The sequence below is a fragment of the Triticum aestivum genome, chromosome 5A (assembly GCF_018294505.1).
Source record: "Triticum aestivum cultivar Chinese Spring chromosome 5A, IWGSC CS RefSeq v2.1, whole genome shotgun sequence".
NCBI classification, from domain to species: domain Eukaryota; kingdom Viridiplantae; phylum Streptophyta; class Magnoliopsida; order Poales; family Poaceae; genus Triticum; species Triticum aestivum.
This window is the reverse complement of record NC_057806.1, coordinates 623,961,307-623,968,660: the sequence shown is the minus strand read 5'-3', so window position 1 is coordinate 623,968,660 and position 7,354 is coordinate 623,961,307.

Below are 7,354 nucleotides of genomic sequence, written 5' to 3'. Positions count from 1 at the left end.
CTAATTTAATTTGTCTATGTTGAGCGCATGAACGAAACAATGAATTTCTGAATTACAAACAACGTACAGATTTTCTGAATCCAAACCAAAATCAAGCATATATTGTAGGTTGTTCTATTGTTGATCCAGCAACATGCTCTGTTTCTGCATGCCATGGAAGCTTTGCTGCAGTTAATATGTCAAGTTTATTTGGATTGCTCTTAGATAATTAGGTGCATGAATCATATAGCTTGTATATATTGCTTTAAAATACTATCATGGTGTTTGTCATGGTCATGTTTTACTGCATCCACCCTACAATAAATCTAAAAACATTCTAACCCAGCATCTCGGTCTCCTATGGACTAGTTTTGTAAGCCAGATTGATGTCATGTGTAAACAAAGGTCTACATTCATTCTCCTTTTTTCATACTTTACTAGATTACTTCGTATCTTTTGTAGATTAGTGGTAAAGAGTTAGTTAAGCCAACATTCCAAATTACTTTACTAGATTAGTCGTGTCTTTTGTAGAAGTTGAATATTTACTTTGTTTTTCATATGGCATGTTTAAGATTTCCAGTTCAATCTGCTTCTGCTGGTACCTAAAAGTTTATCCAACTATTTTATTTTCCTTGATGCAGCACAATGACCATCATCGCAGAAGCATAGGTGGTAGACGGTAAGCTTTTTGGAGGAAGCGGAGACGGAGATTTCTATTCAGCAAAAGACGGATACGGAGATTTGTTGGGGAACGTAGTAATTTCAAAAATTTCCTAAGCACACGCAAGATCATGGTGATGCATAGCAACGAGAGGGGAGAGTGTGATCTACGTACCCTTGTGGACCGACAGCAGAAGCGTTAGCACAACGCGGTTGATGTAGTCGTACGTCTTCACGGCCCGACCAGTCAAGCACCGAAACTACGGCACCTCCGAGTTTTAGCACACGTTCAGCTCGATGACGATCCCCGGACTCCGATACAGCAAAGTGTCGGGGAAGAGTTCCGTCAGCACGACGGCGTGGTGATGATTTTGATGTTCTACCGTCGCAGGGCTTCGCCTAAGCACCGCTACAATATTATCGAGGATTGTGGTGGAAGGGGGCACCGCACACGGCTAAGAATATGATCACATGGATCAACTTGTGTCTATGGGGTGCCCCCTGCCTCCGTATATAAAGGATCAAGGGGGGTTGCGGCCGGCCAGGAGGAGGGCGCGCCAGGAGGAGTCCTACTCCCACTGGGAGTAGGATTCCCCCCCTTTCCTAGTTGGAATAGGATTCGGGAAGGGGGGAAAGAGGAGAGAGAGAAGGAAGGGGGGCGCCGCCCCCCTCTCCTTGTCCTATTCGGACTAGGGGGAGGGGCGCGCGGCCCAGCCCTGGCCACCTCTCCTCTCTTCCACTAAAGCCCACTAAGGCCCATATACCTCCCGGGGGGTTCCGGTAACCTCCCGGTACTCCGGTAAAATCCCGATTTCACCCGGAACACTTCCGATATCCAAATATAGGCTTCCAATATATCAATCTTTATGCCTCGACCATTTCGAGACTCCTCGTCATGTCCGTGATCACATCCGGGACTCCGAACAAACTTCGGTACATCAAAATGCATAAACTCACAATATAACTGTCATCAAAACCTTAAGCATGCGGACCCTACGGGTTCGAGAACAATGTAGACATGACCGAGACACGTCTCCGGTTAATAACCAATAGCGGAACCTGGATGCTCATATTGGCTCCCACATATTCTACGAAGATCTTTATCGGTCAGACCGCATAACAACATACGTTGTTCCCTTTGTCATCGGTATGTTACTTGCCCGAGATTCGATCGTCGGTATCTCAATACCTAGTTCAATCTCGTTACCGGCAAGTCTCTTTACTCGTTTCATAATACATCATCTTGCAACTAACTCATTAGTTGTAATGCTTGCAAGGCTTATGTGATGTGCATTACCGAGAGGGCCCAGAGATACCTCTCCGACAATCGAAGTGACAAATCCTAATCTCGGAATACGCCAACCCAACATGTACCTTTGGAGACACCTGTAGAGCTCCTTTATAATCACCCAGTTACATTGTGATGTTTGGTAGCACACAAAGTGTTCCTCCGGCAAACGGGAGTTGCATAATCTCATAGTCATAGGAACATGTATAAGTCATGAAGAAAGCAATAGCAACATACTAAACGATCGGGTGCTAAGCTAATGGAATGGGTCATGTCAATCACATCATTCTCCTAATGATGTGATTCCGTTAATCAAATAACAACTCTTTTGTTTATGGTTAGGAAACATAACCATCTTCGATTAACGAGCTAGTCAAGTAGAGGCATACTAGTGACACTTTGTTTGTCTATGTATTCACACAAGTATTATGTTTCCGGTTAATACAATTCTAGCATGAATAATAAACATTTATCATGATATAAGGAAATAAATAATAACTTTATTATTGCCTCTAGGGCATATTTCTTTCAAGATTTCTATTCACCAAAAAGATGGAGCCGGCATCTAGAAGCACTAACGAGCAACTTAGTCTCAGCCGACACATCGACGGGCTGAGGCGGGCTTCCAATAGAGGTCAAAAATAGGGAATGGTTTTTTGAGCTGATGGAGGGATCATTGGACGTGGTGTGAATGTTTGTGTTGGCTTACATTCATAAATAAGGAGTATAGTAAGACTTTCCCAATAGTTCTCTTGGAGGTCATGTCTATGCCATTCAAGGATTTGGATATTTGAATGTTATGACAATATATAGATAGGGAAGATAGCCCTCCGCGTCCTGGTGGCCACTGTATGCTGCAGCGAAGAGCACATTTCAATTAGTGATCAGGCAGATGCGGCGATCCCAGATGTGCTTTGACATTGTGATTTGTAGTTGTCAAGGACATCATTACCCAGTCCGTTCCTATGCTTTGGTGAGTGGTACTTCTCTCCCACCACACAGATTACACTAATTTATTTGCTTATAGTTGAGTGGTATGATCTAATTAATCTGTACACTTAGACACACAACCAAGGAATGAAAAACCTGCTCCAAAGATCTTCAAAATAGTACAATATTAGGTATTGTAGAGTACAATTTGTTTAAGCTAAATTTTCTTTTGCATGGAAGCTAATTTTATATTTGAGGTGTAATAGATACACATGCCTTGGATACACTCCGGTGCTGATGGTAATACTTTCAGTCACTCACAAACAATAAGCTTCAGCATACAAGGCAGAGTTCAATGCTATTGGACTCAGGTGTTGGTATACAATTTCTTGTACATTTTACTTCAGCATACAAGGCAGAGTTCAATGCTACTAAGTCTGTTCTTAGTGTATTGACAAAGCCAATTATGGGGCCACTGTTGGAGGTTCTTGAATGTACCCTGCCACTATGGAACGTGTGTGCAGAAACAGTTGAATATCTCAGTTCAGCTGCAATGGTAGCGATGGAGACATCATGCAGTGTGGTTATCATTTGGCCATTTTGGTTCATCTTCAGTACGATATTTAATATTGGTATGGTTACTGTAGTCTCCCAAATGATTTGTTTCTTTTTCCCTTTGCTTTTTTATTATTATGATGACTTACTAATATTTTTATTTGCATTTTATTTACTGCAGCCAATTCAGTCTTGTACCCTGTAATTTGGTTCATCGGAGAGATACTAGCCGCACCTTTCCGACTTGTCACTGCACTAGCAAGTTTTGTAGCACACTTCTTTGATGATATTGTTGATGTTTTAGACAAACCTGGTCAACATTAAGTTCGTTATATCATGTTGGTTCTGCATCCAGTGCACCTGCACTTATATCTGAAACTACCATTTGGGGATTACACTGGAAAGATCTTCTGTACCAGGTAACATAAATTTGTTTGCATGCCTACTATTTTTTTCAATTAGTATATTATGCAACTTACATCGGCTCTTGTTTTAGATTTTCCATGCAGCCCGGAGAATTTTCTACTGTTTTGTTGCCTTCTTTTCAATGTGCAATAGGCATCAGCTAAGGTAATTTTTCTTTTGGCTTGTATGCAGAGGTAGTATTTGCAAATCAGACAGACAATTAGTCAAAAATCGGAATGATGAGAACATCTGTGTTTTTTTGTTAAGAGTTCAAACTTCTTCAAACCGGCTTGTTTGGTGTGTCTGGCCAAGGAAATTTTAAAATTATGTAGTGTACCTCACATTAGGCCTCCATGAGTGCTATGTGTTAATTGCGACTACATGCTGCAGCATTTACAATCACATAGAAGTTCTTCTCTGACGCCTATCCTGCCTTAAATGGCACGCAACATACTTCCTCTTGTGAAGGAGCTCGGAAGTACAGTAATCAAGATCATCCTGTAAGTACTTGCATTTTATACTTATGGTTGACGCTTGTGTTCATTCAATCGTGTTTCGGAAACGAAATACCTCTCTAGGGAAAGAAAAACCCCGAGAACTGATATTATTTATTTTATTATGATACTCCTGGACATGTGAATACATAGTTCATTCCAAAACAGCCCATCTACCGTGGACTGGACACTGAGAGTGTAAAGAGCGATGGTGATGATTCTGGAGATTGTGTTAGGGTGTCGTCAAGTTTCACAAGCTCATCATACACCCCACCAGCCACCACCTTGCTCTGGACCTAACAAGAGAAGAAGGATAACAAGATCTGATGCTGGAAGCCTGGAAGTGATATATCTAAAGAACCATACTCAGAATTTGTGACCTCACCAAGATATTCATCTTCATCATGTTGCGGTGATAATGACAGTAGCAAGCCACTGGTGGAGCCTAGCACATACAAGGATGTGTTGATCTTGTTCTGATTCAACGATCATGATCTGCCGTTCAGACAAGGAAGTTATACTGTTTGATCGTTCTTGATCCCTTCCTTCGCATTCACGACCATCGAGATGACTCCATTAACGAGACGTTCTCCGGCATTGACCACCGCCCCTGCACGATGTTTAGACTCTAGGCTGTAGTGTGTTAAGCGGACGAGAAATCTGAGCATCTCCACTTGTCCAGGTTTCTCCACTGCATATTCTGCATGCTCCTGCACCTACTGCCTTCCATATCTATGCTAACCTACACCCCCTTTGTCAGTGTTTTTGTTTATATATTGTCCTTCTGTTCTTGATGTGGATGGGTGGAAGCATGTATTTCTGATACATGTATACGTTTTAAGAAGGGATGTTGATAGAAGACTCCTATTATGCATGTACCTATCTTCTTAAAAGCATCCATTGTCTGTCATGTCAATTATGTTGACTGACCAAGATGATTGTCTTTTATAGCTTATATATACTATGCATTTTTTCTTTCATTTTTTTGCTTGTGTGTTCATTGGATTATTTTATGAGCTGTGATATTCACTTCTTAAATAATAAGGAATTCCATGCAAAATTCCGCGGAGCATAATCTTGATTGCCCATTGAGGAAGAAATTTAAGCTAACGGCACTACTAATGGGTGGCACTGATGGAAGAAATTTAAGCATATATTTGTGTACATGACCGATGATGATGTTGTTGTAGCGACTTGGGTGCATATAACCCTTGAGCTAGGCAATCAGATGGATGTCCTGGATTTATGATATTTTTTGTTAGCATTTATTTTTATTGGCAATAACGGTTGTAATATACACTCTCTGCTTTATGAAAAACATTTTGATGTTAAGATTTCACTTTTGAATGTTGGTTAAATGGCATTGATATTTGTGTGTGATTTATTCCATTTTAGTAGTCATTAGGGTGAGTATCTGCAGTACATAATCAAGTCTTAGAAATTCCATAATACCTTATCAACGCCATTAGCATCTTTACGCAAGCCTTTGGTTAGCGACCTCATCTGTGAATCATCCGTTGATTTAACTATTCCGTGATTTAATTTTTCTCAGCCTTGAGTTGTCGATTGATCATACCATGATATTGACTGTATCCATTGATTACTTTTTTCCATCTTTAGTTATCACCTGTTTACATCATGATATTAAGAACAAGTTAGGGTTGCATCGTAACGCGCCCGGGACTACTGCTCCGATCCAGCTGTGACGAAACCCCTGTTTTCTACTAGTGCATCTCCAATAGACGCGCGGTTGCACGGCGGGCTAATTTTTTTGTGGTGTCAAAATAGCGTTTTAGCGCTGGACTGGTGTTTTGCTTTATCAGAAGCGCAAAAACACGGCGCCCAATCCCGTTGCCCCACCTGCAGCAGCTCAGATTTTGCAGCGCGCGTGAGCGGGCGCATCAAATACGTAGCGCGCGATGCAGTTTTCGCCAGCGTGTTGAACCTTGTTTACCGCGCACGACTGTTGGAGCGCTACTTTCGGTCGCACGCACTCTATGTGTCCTTTTTTCAGCACGCGGCTTATCTAGCGCATCTGTTGAAGATGCTCTAATCACTTAAGCATGCTTTAAGTTAGGAAGAAGTGGAAGGTGGATGCTGAATGCAATTTTGATATTCTGGAACCATGCATGTGTTGCATGAACTTGAGTCTCTATGTGAAGGTTATGAGATGTACTTAATGGACTGGCTCAACTTTCCACCGAATTTTCTTTTGGACAAACAACTTCTAAGAGATAGAAAACAAACACAAAGCAGGGAAACAAACAGCTATGGCAATGCTAAAGGAATAAACGGTCCAAAAGTGTTGGAACGAGAACATCACTTGTCGGCGATCGGATCACCGTGGAACGCCGGTGCAACTAGCCGGAACAAGAACACAACTAGCTAAGCGGGCAGGTGGATGCTTCTCACGCGAGACTTACGAAGCAAAGTCATCTCCGGCGACAAGTCTAATTAATCTGTAGAAAAACACGACAAAACACACGCACGGTATAACTTTTTTTTGTTTGAAACTGGCATATGATTACATAGACTCCATGGGAAACATCAAACACTACTAATACTTGCCGACCTAGCCCAACATGACCTGACTTAGACTATCCAACGACACCAAAATGCATAGGACAACGGTTTGGAATACCTAACAAAAACTAGTTGCGTGCGCCCTCTAATGCTTCCAATAGCATTGGCGACCCGAGGGGCATGCAGCAGGGCCATACGGGCAGGGGACGACGGTCTTGTATTTGGCTGGTCGGTCGATGTGGCGCAGCTCCAACTCGGTCTTGGGGTCTCCCTGCTGGAATGCCTGCACTGCTGGCGTAGTAGGAGCGCTGGTGATCGGCATGACATGTCCGAAGTATTTGGCTGACTGTGACATGAAGTCTTCGTCGGGAGATAGCGTGTAAGGCACCCCGACCCCGCCGCGCTGGAGGGTGCGGATGAGGCGCTTCGTGATGTCTGCCATGAGCTCGTCGGTGGAGTCGGGGCCGGCTGCTGCTGCCATCGCGGCCCCGCTGCCACCGATCGCCTGTTGGCGAAGCCT